The sequence below is a fragment of the Humulus lupulus genome, chromosome 2 (genome assembly GCF_963169125.1).
Source record: "Humulus lupulus chromosome 2, drHumLupu1.1, whole genome shotgun sequence".
Taxonomy (NCBI): Eukaryota; Viridiplantae; Streptophyta; class Magnoliopsida; order Rosales; family Cannabaceae; genus Humulus; species Humulus lupulus.
Window position 1 is genome coordinate 109,591,569 of NC_084794.1, and position 16,706 is coordinate 109,608,274.

Here is a 16,706-nt window from a genome sequence, read left to right on the forward strand (position 1 = left end):
GTCCCCGGCAACGGTGCCAAAAACTTGATCCTGAAAATATATATATATATATATATGCAAGTGTAGGCAATCGATTCAAGTAATATATGATAAGTAAAGTATCGTTCCCTCGAAGACTATCTTCCTAGTCCCACTAATTGTTCTTTAAATTTCTATTTGGCAACTAAGAATTTGACTTTTAAATTTAATTTAAAATATGAAAATACTTTAAACAAGAAAACAACTAAATAAAAGATTTAAATCACTACGAAAAAGACCTAGGGTGTTAATTTCTTCAACTTTTCATTCTACTAATTGTAGTAATCAATTCTAGATTTTTTCTTTCTATTCTAATAGCAGGTTAACATAAATTGATTCCTATTCTTTTTGAAGACATAAGATCTCAGCCTATATGCTAGTTTTCTACATATCTGTGATAAACTTAAACATATAGAAGATATTAAGTATAGAAACCTTAATTACTACACAAGTCATACATGTACTTTCGTCCAATATGCAACCTATATCTATATAATGATAGCATATTCAATTCTCATCTTTCAAATTTTGAATCAAAATCATTAAATCAAGCAAATAGTGATAAAGTATTTACTAGCATTAAACACACATTATATAGATTAGAATAGAGAAGAAAAATCAAAAGAATATCATAATTCAATTAGATAGAAATCCAAGTGACTACATTAAACCCTAGATAAAAATTGTTTAGTTCATATCACACATGACTAAATCAACAAAATAATTATTCATAAACATAAAATTCATAAACTTGAAGAAGAAATAAAAATATGAAACTACATAATATTTAACTAAAGAACTACAATTAGTCTCTAAAAACCGTAATTAAAAACCGACCTAATGACTTAATTAAACCTTAAACATGAATTTACAGTAAAAATACAAGTTTTTGAATTTTTCCTTGTGCGGGCTGCGACTTGGCATTTTCTAGGACGCGGCCCGTGTTTATTTTGGGTCCTTTTCTTTTCGTATAAAGGCTTCAAGCGTCGCGACTCAGCTTAGGCAAGTCGCGGCCCGTGTATGCTTTTTCTCCTGAGCTTAGCCTTTGTTTCCTCTTGAGTCGCGAGTTGTAAGCCCAAGTCGCAACACTAATTCTTTCCAGCAACATATACGTCTCTAACTTGCCCTTAATTCGCGATTCTAAAGTCCAAGCCACGACTTTAATTCAATTTTTCTCGGATTTGATCCTTCAGCTCATCTCTTCCTCACAAACCGTCTTCTAATGAACCTTGGTATCCTTTTTAGTCCAATAACCGCCAAAAGCCTCGCTTTTCCACCATTTAACTTCTATTTTTATTTTTCTTGTGATTCTTCACACCAACCTACAACAAAGACAAACAAAGGCATAATCTTGCCCAAAACACACATAAATACTCAAGATTACCACAAAAATACTTTCTAAATTGACCCAAAAATGAAGTTATCACAGACGTCGGTTTTGATAGTACTGGTGGTTTAGCCAGATGCTCTTTCAGGTCTCGAAATGCCTGTTCGCATTCTTCGGTCCACTTGAACTTCTTGTCTCCTCTGAGCAAGTTAAATATGGGAGACACTTGTTAGTTGATTTTGAAAAGAAGCAGTTTAAGGCTGCCACCTTTCCAGTTAAACTTTGTACTTCCTTACGTGACCTAGGTGAAGGCATTTCCAACAAAGACCTAATTTTCTTTGGATTTTCCTCTATCCCCCTAGTGTTGACTATAAACCCTAGAAATTTTCTCGACGAAACTCCAAAAGTGAACTTCTAGGGATTCAACTTTATGTCATATTTCCTTAATATGCCAAAACATTATTTTAGGTCGGATACATGGTTACTGGTAGTCTTTGATTTAATGAGCATATCGTTGACATACACCTCCATTTCTCCCGATCTGGTTAGCGAAATTTTGTTGACTAATCGCTGGTATGTAGCACCAACATTTTTCAGCCCAAATGACATAACTTTATAGCAGTATACATTATGCTCAGTCATGAAGCTGGTATGCTCTTGGTCTCCTAGCGTAACCACTAGTCCGATTGAACCTATGGCCGTCGTCCCTTCACCTGAAAATCCATACAATGTCATTGAGGTCACCTTGAGATTGGTCACGGACAATCCCATCTTTTTTAGGGTGGGCATGAAATGCACATTTACTGAGCTTTTATTATCTACAAATATCCTTCGCACCCTTTGGTTAGTGAGCTGCACATTTACCACCAACAAGTCATTAAGCGAGAAATAACGTGGCTAGGGTCCTCCTCCACGAAAATGATTGGTTGTTTTTCCAACCTCTGTTGTTTTGATAACTGTTGCTTCAGGATACATTCCATACAGTTATGAGTTTTAGCTCCTGTATATACCTCTTTCGGGCTTCGGTGCTCATGCCTGCCAAATTAGGTCCTCCAACAATAGTAGTTATATCTCTTCCTACTATTGGGGGAGGATCGACTTTGTTCTGATTCATCTGAGTCCTCGGCTGACCTGTTGGAGCTTCTAGAGCTGGATGATAATTCTGCCCAGCAGACTGATTAGGAGCAACTCGATTTTGGGCGTACTGGGCTAACGGTCTAGTCCGAATAAGAGTCTCAATCTCATCATTCAATTGTCGGTAATCATCGGTATTATGATCGATGTCATTGTGGTATCACTAAACTTTGAGGGATCTCTCTTCACTCTATGATGCCTTAATGGCTTTTATTTCTTCCACAGAAGGCGATTAGAATTTTCCAAGAAGATATGTTCCCGTTTATCCATTAGGTCAGTGTAGGTGGCATAAATGGGCTTGAATATTTCCCCGGACTTGTTCTTCTTTGTGCCGTTATGGTCGCCCTAACCATTCTCTTTCCTCTTATTATTTTCTGCTTGGTTATTTTCGGTAACAGGTTGAGTCGTAGCTGCAACACTTGTCACCGCTCCAGTGGGTTGGATAGGGACCTAGCTGGTTCTTGCGACAATAAATTGCACCTTTTCCAAGTCTATCCACTCCTTAGCTCGGGCCAAGAACTCATCTACACTTTTAACCCCTTTTCACTGGAGTTCTTGCCATAGATCGCCTCCCACCAGGATTCCTTTTCTCATCGCCATGAGCTTGGAGCTATCATTAGCGTCTCTAGCTCATGCTGCAACGTTAACGAATCTACTCAGATATGCTTGCAAGGACTCACCAGGTTGTTGTTTTATGTTGGCCAATGAGTCAACTTCTACGTGAGTTGCCTTTGAAGCTCAGAACGCTTGCATGAACTCGGAAGACAGCTTCTTCCAAGAGCTTATCGAATGTTTTTTGTACTTCTTGAACCACTCTCTGGTAGGCCCGATTAGAGTCATGGGGAACATAATACACCTTAGGTAGAACCTGACATTGTGGTCCATCATCAACGCATTGAACATCCCAAGGTGGTCTTATGGATCTGTGCTTACATCAAATGTCGGCGTGTTCGACATCCTAAAGCCAATAGGATACGCAGTTGCTGTAATGTTTGGGGCGAAAGGTTCGAGCTCCTCATCGAAGTCACAATTATCAATCCCTTTTCCATATAAGAGCTTCTTCATCTGCTACTCCATCAAGGCTAGTCGCTCAAGGGTTGGGTCTTTGGTCTCTAGGTTAGCTGGGAGTTGTTCACTAGCTTCCATCCTATTGTACGCGTTTGACGGGTTGTTGTCCCTCTAAGTTCAATCTTGGTTAGGTGGGACATTCCCATTGTCACGTACGTGGACAAACCTCCCTCATGTCGAGTATAAGTCATATCATCATTGCGAGCTGGATACATCCTTTGTGAATTCAGATGATCACACAGGTCGGGATGTGGATCGAACTAAGGACTTTGCACTGAGCTAAGGTGATTCCTCAAGTCATTCTCAGACCTGTCTCCACACTGGATCCCCATTCAGTAACTTCTATTTGCAAAACTTACAGCCCGCGGCTGAGAACGAGGACCTGGATTATTAGCACGTGCCCATGGGACGTAACTGTCTACTGACGGGGGAGGATTTCTCCTACTATTTCCTTGAACTAGAGCGTCTCTTTGTGGGCGCGATGGTGTATGATGTCTAACCGACGATGGAAGATGTCTTATTGGTGAGGCTATCCTTGTTCCATCAGGATGAAATAAATTAACCCGCCTTGGTTCTACCCTAATTTCCCGAGTTCTCAGTGCCCGGGGTTCTAATCGCGGCGTAGGAGGATTCTTTGGGGCGTTTTGTCTCTGTGAACTTGTCCCAGCTCACCTTGGTGGGTTGTTATGGGCATTCCTAAGAATCTGTGTGAAAGGCATGGAGTTAGGGGTCATAGTTCTGACCGACCGACTGACATGCGTATAATGGTTCCTGTGATGACTAGTGGGCTGAGCACATCAGTGATTTCACTCTGAAGGTATAGAACTCGAAGTGGCGGTCCTGACAAAATGACTGGGTTTAGACCAGTTATTCCTGTGGGACTTATGAGACCCACTTTGCCTCTTTCTGACATTAGCGTCGGTTGCAAGAGGGGGTAACCGAGCTAGGACCTCCTCGATCTCTCTGTTTGCATTAGCGAGATGACTCCTTAATTAGTCATTCTCCATCTCGATGGCTGTTAAATATACTGGATTAGGATTTGGTGGGAGTGACGCTGAACTCCCAGCGTTGTCTTGGCCCACCGATTGCGTCCCAGAACGTTGCTGAACATGTGACGCCCCACGTCACTATGGCTGCTTTCTGGAATGACGACTGGCCCTACAAACCAAGACAAGTCTTTCCAGCGTGCTTTGTCCTCACTCGCACACTTCCTGGGAAAACTTCCCAGGAGGTCACCCATCCCTAGATTACTCCAGGCCAAGCACGCTTAACCATGGAGTTCTCAAGTGATGGGCTACCGAAAAGAAGATGCACCTTCCTGATATAGGTAGTACCCATCAATCCATTTAAGCCCTCTTCAACTGTGTAGTCCCATACCTACACAGTCTTAGAATCATTACACTTGACCTTCCCCAGGCGGTGTAGGATTGCACAGCTTACCCGGTCTTTCCCCTTACGGATCACGGGATTTTGACTGTCACAGAACATCTGGGCCCTTTTCAGTGGGAACGACTGTATGATGTTCCTCTTGCTAACCAGGCTGTTCGATTTCGTTATCATGCATCGATCGAGTAACCACCATGATGAGTGTCGAATGAAACTTGTAAAGCACTAATTTCCTCTCAACGAAAGCACCAAACTGTTGACACAGTTTTTCGCCAACAGTAGATTTAGAAATCTAATAAGGATATTAGTGCTTATTTGTAAACTGTAATGAGCTTATAATAACCCTTTCATATACACAAAATTTTTTGTGGTTCAGTGGTTAAACTCCACCTAATCCACAAGACAATATTATTGCTATTCTCTCACAATTTCTGTAGAGTTTTAGTAATACAAAAAGACCCTCCCCTTCCCTATCCATTATCCCTGATATTTAAAGTGGAATTTCCTGGACAGGTTTGGGTTACTGTGTGCATAAATATGGTATACATTTAATACAGATAATTCTCTTTTACATTGGGATACAATTGCATACCAGAATATACTCCTGCTATCTCGGATAATAAATGATAGATGTACAATACCGACTGGGCATTAATGAGCGAATAAAGAGCCTCCAAGTCTCTCGAGATCCTCCACTATGCGTTCTGATTAGGTTTCCACGAGCTGAATATCTTCATCGAGCTAGTGATCAAAGATTATCCGAACCTTAGCTCGGATTAACTTCAGAGTGCCCAAAGGGGGATCTAGCCACTATATGTCTCGAACTAGACTGTTATGCTAAGAGGCGGCCTGATAATCACCTGAATGTTGTTTTGCCAAGTCCCAACTCGAGCTGCACACATCATTATTAGCTAGATGTTCTACTTAGTTGCTTTTCCATATATTCATCTGCCAACTGTTCCCTAGCTGAGTGACTAAACTCGTGCTAATATTTAGGGTACAACAATAATATCTAAATGATATTTTAAATATATATATATGATTTTGACCAATGAGAAGCTGCCACATATGTGCTTATATAGCACTTAACGGTTAGCTACCTACATTTATCAAAAAAATTTGACAGAATGTATTTATGCCAAAAAAAAAAAAAGAAAGAATTAAGTATGAAAACGTTAATTTTGAAAAACCTAAACATTTTCACAGCCAATTACACTTTTATAAATAATAAATATTTATGTCACAAATTTAAAATTTTATATTTGTTTACAGTGTCATTGGTTTGAGACCAATGCACGTGAGATGATAATTGTGGTATACACACGCAACACATGTTAGAAATCTGCACCAACCAGAAAGATTACATTGTTGAGGCATATGTGGTAAATGAAGCACTTAACATTTTGTTTCATATGTATTATCTTCAAGGAATAGAGAATCTTTTCAACAGAAATAATCAAAGAGACAATAAAGAAAGATTGTACATCTGTCAGTTTTCGAAAATGTGGCTTATTCTTATGTGAAAGAGATGATAGGCCATACATTAGCTAGGAGAATTAACGTAAGATGGAATATTTTGAATAACTGTCACGAAATACAAAATTATATATCAAGAATAACACTCGTATTGAATTTTTTGCTTTCTTATATCATTAATTAGTATATAAAAAAATAATATCATTCCGATTCCTGCAGTTGCAGTTAAATGCCAATTTAACCAATATTTTATAAAATTCGAATAATAATTATTTATTTACAAAATTGTCAAATTAAACTCAATGTTCGATTCGTTCATTTTATTTTACATAAAACACTTTCACCCTCAAATAAGTTAAATTACTAAAATTAATTTATCAAATTTTACATTGACCGAAAATAAAATTAAAAATAACACTTTTTTTGTTCAACTCTTTTTTCATCTTTCCTTCTTTTTCAGTTCTCAATTTCATTTTAAATTAATTTGGTGCAAAAAAATTGTTCTCACCAAATCTTCTCCGCATATTTGCCTCCTAAAAATGGAAACTATCACACTTGATCTTTCTCAATTTTTACTATGCTTTGTCGTTTATTCATTGTTGACTAAATCAACTTTTGGGACATGTCATTTGTATAACATAACCTTAACAAAAACAAATGGTGACTACCTACAAGAAAACTCTTTCACACTTAAGTTAGTTCTCTTTCTCTCTAGATCTTGACAGTGTAACAATACAACAAAGACCCAGAAAAGAACTCCTAATAATGGTAAAAGCCAGCTATTTATAATGAAAAGAACAAAGAGAAGGTTTAGGACAACTTATCGATATTGGTCCACGTGTCCTTGAATTCATTTCCCCGCTCAATTATAACCGACTTTCCCTCGCCTCATAAGAGCACTTGCTTTTCTCAAAGGTTCGAGCCTCTGCCTCTTTTTGCATGCTCGGACGACCCGTTACTCAGTAAAGCCTCTAATGAAATGTGCATTTTGTCATTGCTTCTTAAAACAACCCAAATATCTTTGCAAATATATTAGTCATAGGATTACCACATTTTTAAAATTTTATTCATAATATGTTTAATGGATATTTAGTCATGTAATTACAAAAAAGGAAAATTAGTTATTACGTGGGCATAATGCCCTCATAATTGGCCCTCATCCTTAACCATAAACACTAAGCAATTTACTGAAGGACAAAGTTCAACTGCCAAAACATTGCAATCGAGTATTAATTTTGCACACATCTCTTGCATTTATCATTCTCGCTCTTTATTGGGGAAAGTCCCATCAACGGCTACTTTCCCAATGTTTAATTTTTAAATTTCTAGAAATAAGTAATTACCCATTTTGATATTACCCTTCACACATTTTCTTCAAGAAATTCCCAATCCTTCCCTCTCTCTCCTTGTTCTTCTCTTTTCTCCGAAACCTTGAATCTCTAGTTTGATTCCTTGTAAGAATGGATCCCAGATCGTCGAAAGGTGGTAGAAAAGCTTCAACCTAGAATTTTGAGGCTAAGGTGGTCCCATACGAAGAATGGGTAGCAGATTATGAAAAATGCTACTCAACAATTCGCTTGGATTCCCAAATTCCCAATGATGTTACAATCTGGATGCTTATTATGGAAGAAATCAAAGATTGGCAATACGATTTAACACTCAAGCCTAACAAAATAGTAATAGGCTTGACTCACTTACAAATGGTCTGTTTTACCCTCTCACCTCTTCTTATTTATTTTCTGGCTCTGGCAGGTATTCACATTATGTAACTTCCTCCTAATGCCATTCAATCCATTATTGTTGCTGATGTCCCAAGCGTACTGAAGAAAAATAGACTTTGAAAATTAAAGAACAAATCAAAGACCAGTGCCTCTCTCCATAAGGTTTGGTATCTTTCCCCCCAAAAGAACCAATTCATGATCACCGGTTAGGAGACTTCTCATCGCAACTAGGACAAGTTAGTTTTTCTCATTGGAGATAACTAGTTCCCCAAAGTCATTTGCGATGGCGTGTTCCCTATTCTTTGCTAATTCTTATAAGTTAACTATGATTGTGCTTTATCCATTTTCTGTCCCCGTTCCTCTTGTTTCATTTATGCTCTTATATGATACTTTCAACTAATGTTCCAATCCTTCTATTTGTTCTTCTTTGAAGAATTTCATGGCCTAAAAATTTTGACATTAGTGAATCTAGAGTCAAATCGCTAACCTCTTGTTGGATTTTTCATTCTTTCACGGACGATGTTGTTCCAGTAAGAGCTTTGCTCAATTTAGAAGTAAGTCACGTCTCTGGAGGCTATGTTGGATTGATGACATTTATGAATCTGCCATTCAACTATATGCTGATGGTGACGAGGACAAGGAAGCAACACTTGTTAAGACGTGTAGCTCCTATCTCTCTGATTTTAAGAAAAGTCACAATCCACCCACTATTTCAGCTCTTCTCCTGATGCAATTTATATACTATTTCAACTTGTGGACAATGCTTTAAAAGATTCATCTCTTTGAAGCCTTTCGACCTCCTTAAGAGGTTCTCGAAAAAGTTTTGTGGCTAAAAGTACAAGCAAAGACACTAGTACCTCCATTTCTGATCCCTCAACTTGTGGATAATGCTCTAAAAGATTAATCTCTTTGAAGCCTTTCGACCTCCTCATCACACGCTTCCAGCATCTTCTTAGAGGCTCATCTAGCACTAGGTTTTAGGGTTATTGCTACTCAACCCCTTAACATTGTTGCCCCAAATATAGATAAAACCTCCTCCGATGCCCTTATCCTGGTTGAAGTCCTCACTTCCATCACTAACTCTCTCCTTGAAGCTCCCCAAACTCAGCTAATTCGAAAAAGAAAGAAATTTCTTCCACCTCTAAGTGCTCCACAAATGGTCATCTCCAAAGACCCTCTTGACAACATGCCTAAAAAGTCCATAGTCTCATTTGTCCCTCCTTTTCCTTCTATCTAGGTAATGCCTAGCTCTTTGGAACACCTCATTGACCAAGGCACAGGAAAGTTCTTGCTAGCATGCCTTCTTTCGGTAAGTCAAGCCAATTTTTTTCTAGTGTTGCACAAAAAATACTCGAACCTCCTACAGACTCGATTCTTGTAATGTCAAAGAAATTGCTTATTCATGCTATTGACGATATTTTAACCACCACTTCTATTGCTAAAACTTCTCTTTCTCCCACCACTTCATTCGACATTCCCCCTTTTAACGCTCTGTTACAATATCTACAAGCCTCCAATGTGTACAATCCCATATTTTTTTCCCAGTGATTTCAGTAGTGGTAGTATTGAAGAGAGACTTTATGACTCTTTTACTTATCACTCCATCACGATCCTTTAGTAGACCCTTTGGGTTTCCATAAATCTGATGCAGGCACTTCTTCTTCTGACCTTTCCCCTAATCTCACTTCTCCAACCACGACAGCTTCTCCTGGGGCTGCTGTCATCGCTACCACTGCTTCCCCATCCATCACAACTCATTCATCTTCCCTTGTAACCAATTTATAGACTGACTTGATTAATACCAGGACTACTGGCGCAACAATTAATACATTCATGAATCCACCCAATATTCAATTTAATAGAGATAACTCTTCATTGTTGCGTTCTCCTTTCTCTGCATTTCATAATGAGGATGTGATTGTTGTCTTAAGAAGAGATACATGCATCCCTGCCCATCTTTTATGTAGTCTGCAGGATAGTTCTTCTTTGGAGCTTCTTCATCATCTCTTTGACAATGCACTCTTGGTAAATTTCCCTCACTTTATTTAATCATATATGTTTATTATTCATGTCATATGAATCTCTAAATGATTTCTATGTCATATACAAACGAGGTTCCTTGCGGTAGGCGTCTGGGATAAAACTGGGAGTATCGAAGCTGAACTATCAGTTGCCGGAGAATTGCGAAGTAAACTCCAAGAATAGTTGGCGTCTGTTGAGCATCTCGCATGAAATCAGAAAAAGAACTTGCTGAAATGTAGGAACGACTCTTGAGCGTGTAAATTGTGCTAAATGAAAGGGATGCATCTGTAATGCCCCATGCTCCTTATGAGGTTAGTACTCTAAATAGTGTGTCTGGAGGGCATGACCTGAATTATTGAGGAAACTATATTATTAAATAATTGATTATGTGCATTAAATGTGTTTGAAGACCTGCTTTTGGTTAAAAAAAAGTGGGCATTTTGGTAATTTTGACATGTTGATGGTGTATTTGTAAATTTTATGTGATATGTGCATTGTGACAACATTATTATGTGGATAAATGTTATTTTTGGCAAGAGTGGAACCGTTCAAGCGATTATAGCAGAAAAGTCACAATGAGGAAAATATCCGGCTCGGGTCGAGCCTAGGGGAATTTTGGGAATTTTCACATTTTAAGGGTATTGGTAAAATGAAATTTAGTGGTAAAATATTAATTCTTGATGAGTATTAGTTGAATAAATTGAGCTTAATGATGTAATTTGATTTAGTGGCAAGATTACTATCCTACCATTGGGCTTAGTGAAGAAAGGGAATTAAATGGAGGGGCAAAATGGTCATTTGACAACATAGTTAGAGAAAAAGAACCCAAATACTGATCATTTTGTCCCTTTCACGTTCTCTTTCTCTCATTCACTCTCCTTCTTCTCTAAACTCATCCTTCTATATCAAACACTTAAGGCAAACCCAAGGCTAAGACCAAGTTCTTTGATTTTTGAGGATTTTAGAAGGAAATTGAGCATCAAGAAAAGGAATTAGGAGCTTCCAAAGCCACAATCAGCATAGGAATTCGAAAGTCTGAGAGGTATGAACATCTCTCCTCTAGTTCTTCAAAGTTCTTCATTGTTCTTGAATGGGATTTGGGGATTTTGAGTAATTTTTGAAATTTGATGATGTTAAGTTGTTTAGAAGATGGGTTGATTTTAGAAACAAGCTTCGTATGACTTTCGTAACTTTAAATCGGATTGAAAGCATGTACTTTGTTGGGATTGAATTGATTTTTGGATTTGGAAGAAATTGGGGTTTCAGAACCCTAAAGATTCAATTCTTGATTTTGGTTTAAATGATATTTGATTGGTGATTATATGATGTATGGGTTGTACCCTAAAATTAGCACAAGGTCAAATACTCAGCTTGGGTACAACTGGCAGATGAATACGTGGAAAAATAGCCAAGTAGGATATCTGGTTAACAGTTCGTACACGATCTAGAAGTTATTATCAGATCGCCTCTCAGGATAACAATCGAGTTCAAGGCCTATAATGGCCCGATCCAAATTTGGGCACTCTGAGCTTAATACGAACCACACCAGATTAGATAAGATATCTAGCTCGTGGAAACCTGGTCAGAACACATATTGAAGGATCCCAAGAGATTTGTAGGCTCCTTATACGCTCATTAATGCCCAGACTATATTGCATATCTATCATTTATTATCCGAGATAACATGAGTATATTCTATTATGTTATCAAATCATATCCCAATGTAAATGGGAATAATCTGTATTAAATATAAACTTTATTTATTCACACGGTTACCGAAACCTGTCAAAGAAATTCCCCTATAAATATCAGGAATAATGAACAGGGAAAATGATGACCTTTTTGTATTACTGAAACTCTACAGAAATTGTGAGAGAAAAACAATAATACTATCTCGTGGACTAGGGTGGATTTTAACCACTAAACCACATAAAAGTTGTATGTGTACGAAGGGGTTCTTATTTTTCATTACAGTTTACATTTTAGCACTAATATCCCTATTAAATTTCTTAATCTACTGTTGCGAAAAACCGCATCAACAGTTTGGTGCTTTCATTGAGAAGAAATTAGTGCTTCGCAAGCTTCAGTCGATGTTCATCATGGTACTCACTTGAATGATGCATGACAATGAGATGGAATAGCTTGGTGGACAGGAGGCCCATCATACAGTTGTTCCTGCTGAAAGGGGCCTAGATATTGAACAACGTCCGAGAAAACAATCGGTGGGTCAGGACGACACTGGGAGTTTAGCGTCACTCCCACCAAATCCTAATCAGGAATATTTGATTGCCATTGAGATGGAAAACGCCCTATTAAGGAGCCATCTCACTAAGGCAAACAAACAACTTGAGGAGGTCTTGGCTTGGGTACCCCCTCTTTCAACCGAAATTAATGTTGGAAAGAGGCAATATGGGTCTCACAAGTCCCACAGAAATAACCAGTCTAAACCTAGTTGTTAATAGTCAGGACCGCCACTTAGAGTACAGTGCCTTTAGAGCAACACCACCAAAGTTCTCAGCCCACTGGTCATCACAATGGTCATCATCATCATGCTAGTCTGTAACGCCCTGGTTACCCCAAGACCGTAACGGTGAACGTTGAACCGTGAATTTAACTCGCTACGCGAGTTCTTTGGTTAGAAACGTGCTTCTAGGTGTTATTAACAGGTTAAGGTGGAAAACCAGTCAAAAAGGAAAGGATATATTTTATTTAAAACATAAAACTGTTCATGGGCCCATCAAAACATTTACAAGTTATTTACAACTCAAAATGGTCATTATAGTTTAAATTTACAATCCGCCGACCTAAGCAACAAAAATAGGGTAAACCCCCTAGTTCATCTGAGAACTCCTTGGCCTTGGTGGTCAAGCGGCCGCATATGTACACATCACCACCTAAGCTCTCCACTCAAGGCTGGGTGAGCTTTTCTTTCCCTTTACTTGCACCACATAGCACCCATGAGCCAAAGCCCAACAAGAAAACTCAATACTGCATGAATATAATATCAACAATGATCATAATAATCATTTAGGGCTTTCAGTCCAAAATAGAGGAGTGACAGTTGTAAAAGTCACTAAGGTGGGTTCCGTTCCCATTAGCCATGTGACGATAGGGTCACCTGGGCATTACAAATAAGTGATCCTTTCACTTGCTTAAATAGGATAAGTGCTTGATGAACTAGTCACCAACATAACCTACCGCGTGACCATAGAGTCACAACCATGGGATTATGCTCCCTAGCCATGTGACAAGCAGTCACCTAGGCCTTAGGCCCTGGCTTTGAGTAACTAGTCTTAGACTAGTCAAGCTCTTTAGTTATCTTCGACTTTATGGTCGGTCTAACATTAATACCCCATATGAGTCATTCAATGCTGATGTCGATTAGATCTAATCTTGTATCGGGTCTGCGTTCATGACGCTTATTCCGTTCCCGACTCTTAGGTCAGTAACACGCGACCAGTGCCGATTGTGAATAGTCAGTACCATACACAAGTAAGAAAGATTTTCTAAGCATTTAATATGCAATCAATGTCCACATTTAATATCAAACATGCCTCTATAACAACCACGCATGTCATATACACAGGGTGTAATTTTCTTACCTCTAGTTCGAGCGAGAATTAGTATAAGAACGACCCTTGAGAACGATCAACCTTTTGGTTCCTTGACGGTCACCTGGTCATAACCAAATATGGGATTCCATCAATAAAATGAATAATAAAAAGTTCTTGAACCAAGATCTAGCCTCCAGGACGTCGAATCCTACTAAACCGGGTAGTAGGAACGATCCCGAGGCCTAAGGTTTGAGTTCCCATGACAAAAACACATTTTTGGCCAAAAAAGCTCTTAAGGGTCGCGTCCCTACTTCCACCATGCCCCGGCCCGCCTCCCAAACAGATGCGCCAGCCTCAAGCTCCTACACCCAATGTCGCATCATTGCCTCCCAAGTGTCGCGACATTGCCTCCCAGCAGCCAAAAACCCCTGTTTTCTCCCATCAAAACCATATTTTTTCCGTCTTTCAATCATTCCAAAAACTTACTCAAACATCTCCAAATCCAAAACCAAGTATTACCTCAACACAATCAACATACCAACAACAAAACCCAAGCAAATTTTCTCAAAAACCTCCATGAATTCTCAACTAATCACTTCAAATTTCTCAATTGAAAACCATTAGAAAAAACAGAGTATAGCTTAAATTCATGGATGAATTCTTACCTCAAGCTGGGTTTGTGTCGTCTTCAATGAATGAACTAAGTTTATAAACTCCAATCCTTGATCTCCTAGCTTGTTTCTTCAAATTGAGGTCAAGAATTCCAAAGGAAAATGAAGGAGCAAGGATGTACGAGAGAAGGGGAGAACTTACTCTGTTTTGGTAAGCTTCTACAGTCTACAAAGCTGATATATATCTTAGGGGTGAAATGACTATTTTGCCCCTAGGTCATTTAAAGGTTTCTAAAGACTCCCAAGGGTAAAACCGTCATTTCCTGCCTAATCATACTTAATGATCTCCAATTCCCGATATCCTCAAATACCAATAATTCACAACCTGTTACCCTTTAATTCCTGGTAACACTCTAATTACCAAAACTCCCCGAGACTCACCTCGAGCTCCGAGCTTAAGCCTGTTATGACCAAATCGATAGTTTATATTCAAAGATCGTTTCATGCTGAATAGCTTGAACAAATCCACATTATAATGTGGCCTCAACAATTAATCACAAGCATACACAAAAATATACAAATATGCCCTCAATGGGCCAAATTACAAAAATGCCCTTACAATAAAATGTGGACCCACATGCACGCATTTAACATCATATTATAATATAATTCACATAGACATGCATATAATCATTTAATGGAACAATAAAACAATTATGACCCTCCCAGCCTACTAGTCCAGCCATATAACCACATTAGGGATTTTGAGGCGTTACAACTATCCCCTCCTTACAGAAATTTCATCATCAAAATTTATCTGAATAGCTCGGGATGCTAACTTCACATATCTGACTCCAGCTCCCAAGTCACTTCCTCGACCTTGTTGTTCCTCCACAATACCTTAACAAAAAGGATCGTCTTATTTCTGAGGACCTTGTCCTTTCTGTCAAGTATCTGGACTAGCTGTTCCTCATAGGAGAGATCTGCCTCAAGCTCCAGATCTTCATAGCTAAAAAAATGAGTCACATCAGATACATACCTCCGAAGAGATGAAACATGAAACACATTATGCATGGCCGATAATTTCGGAGGTAAGGCCAACCTGTAAGCCACCTGACCAATCCATTCCAGGATTTCAAATGGACCTACAAATCTAGAGCTCAGATTGCCCTTCTTCCCAAACCTTCTCACCCCTTTCCATGGCGAGACTCTGAGGAAGACATAGTCTCCCACTTGGAACTCCACGTTCTTACGCTTGGGATCTGCATAGCTCTTCTGTCTACTCTGAGAAGCGAGCATCCAAGCTCTAATCTTCTCAATGGCACAGTTCCGAAGAATCTCCTTTCACCTGTCTCATCCCAATGAATGGGAGATCTGCACTTCCTACCATACAACATCTCATAAGGTGCAACTCCAATGGTAGACTGATAACTGTTGTTGTAGGAAAACTCTATCAAAGGTAGATACTTACTCCAAGATCCACCAAAGTCCAGCACGCATGCTCGCAGCATGTCTTCCAATATCTGGATCGTCCTCTTCAATTGCCCATCTGTCTGAGGATGATAAGCAGTACTGAACTTCAACTGAGTTCCCATGGCCTTCTGTAACTTCCCCATAACTTGGAAGTAAAAGTGGGGTCACGATCTGACACAATCGACCTCAGTACTCCATGGAGGTGCATGATCTCTCTCACATAGAGATTTGCATATTGGTCAACTGTATAAGTAGTTCTCACTGGAAAGAAGTGAGCTGACTTGGTATAGCGATCCACTATCACCAAAATAGAGTCATGCTGACAAACAGTCCTGGGTAAGCCCACCACAAAATCCATCGTGATGTCTTCCCACTTCCACTCTGGTATATCCAGAGGCTGTAATAACCCTGCCGGCCTTTGATGCTCAGCCTTGACCTACTGACATGTCAAGCACTTAGCCACATATTCCACTACATCCTTCTTCATCCCCGGCCACCAATAAAATGATCTCACATCCTGATACATCTTCATGGTGTAGTATGAGATTCATCCAGAATCTCTCGTCTCATAGCAGTGTCTAATGGAACATATTTCCACCCCTTGTATTGCAGCAAGCCTAAATCAGACACTGTATAATCTCTGGATGCTCCAGCCAAAAAATCATCTCTAATCTTGATTAGTTGTGGATCACCCAATTGACCCTCCGTAATTCTCTCCAACAGTGTAGACTGTACCGTAATATTGGCCAACTGGCCCACCAGCAACTCTATACCAGCTCTGGTCATATCATCAGCTAATTATCTGGCCATCAGTCTCGCACCATAGATCTGCCCCGGACCTTTACGGCTTCAAGCATCAGCTACCCCGTTGGCTTCCCTGGATGGTACAAAATCTCACAGTCATAATCTTTCGCTA

At 39.2% G+C, this 16,706-nt stretch overlaps 1 long non-coding RNA gene across 1 annotated transcript; it reads left to right on the forward strand.

Moving 5' to 3' along the window:
- Positions 1–7,677: 7,677 nt before the first annotated feature.
- On the forward strand, positions 7,678–10,690 carry LOC133818359 (uncharacterized). Its single transcript, XR_009885879.1, has 2 exons — positions 7,678–10,155; positions 10,245–10,690. It is a non-coding gene; the product is annotated as an uncharacterized LOC133818359 (long non-coding RNA).
- The last annotated feature ends 6,016 nt before the right edge of the window (positions 10,691–16,706 follow it).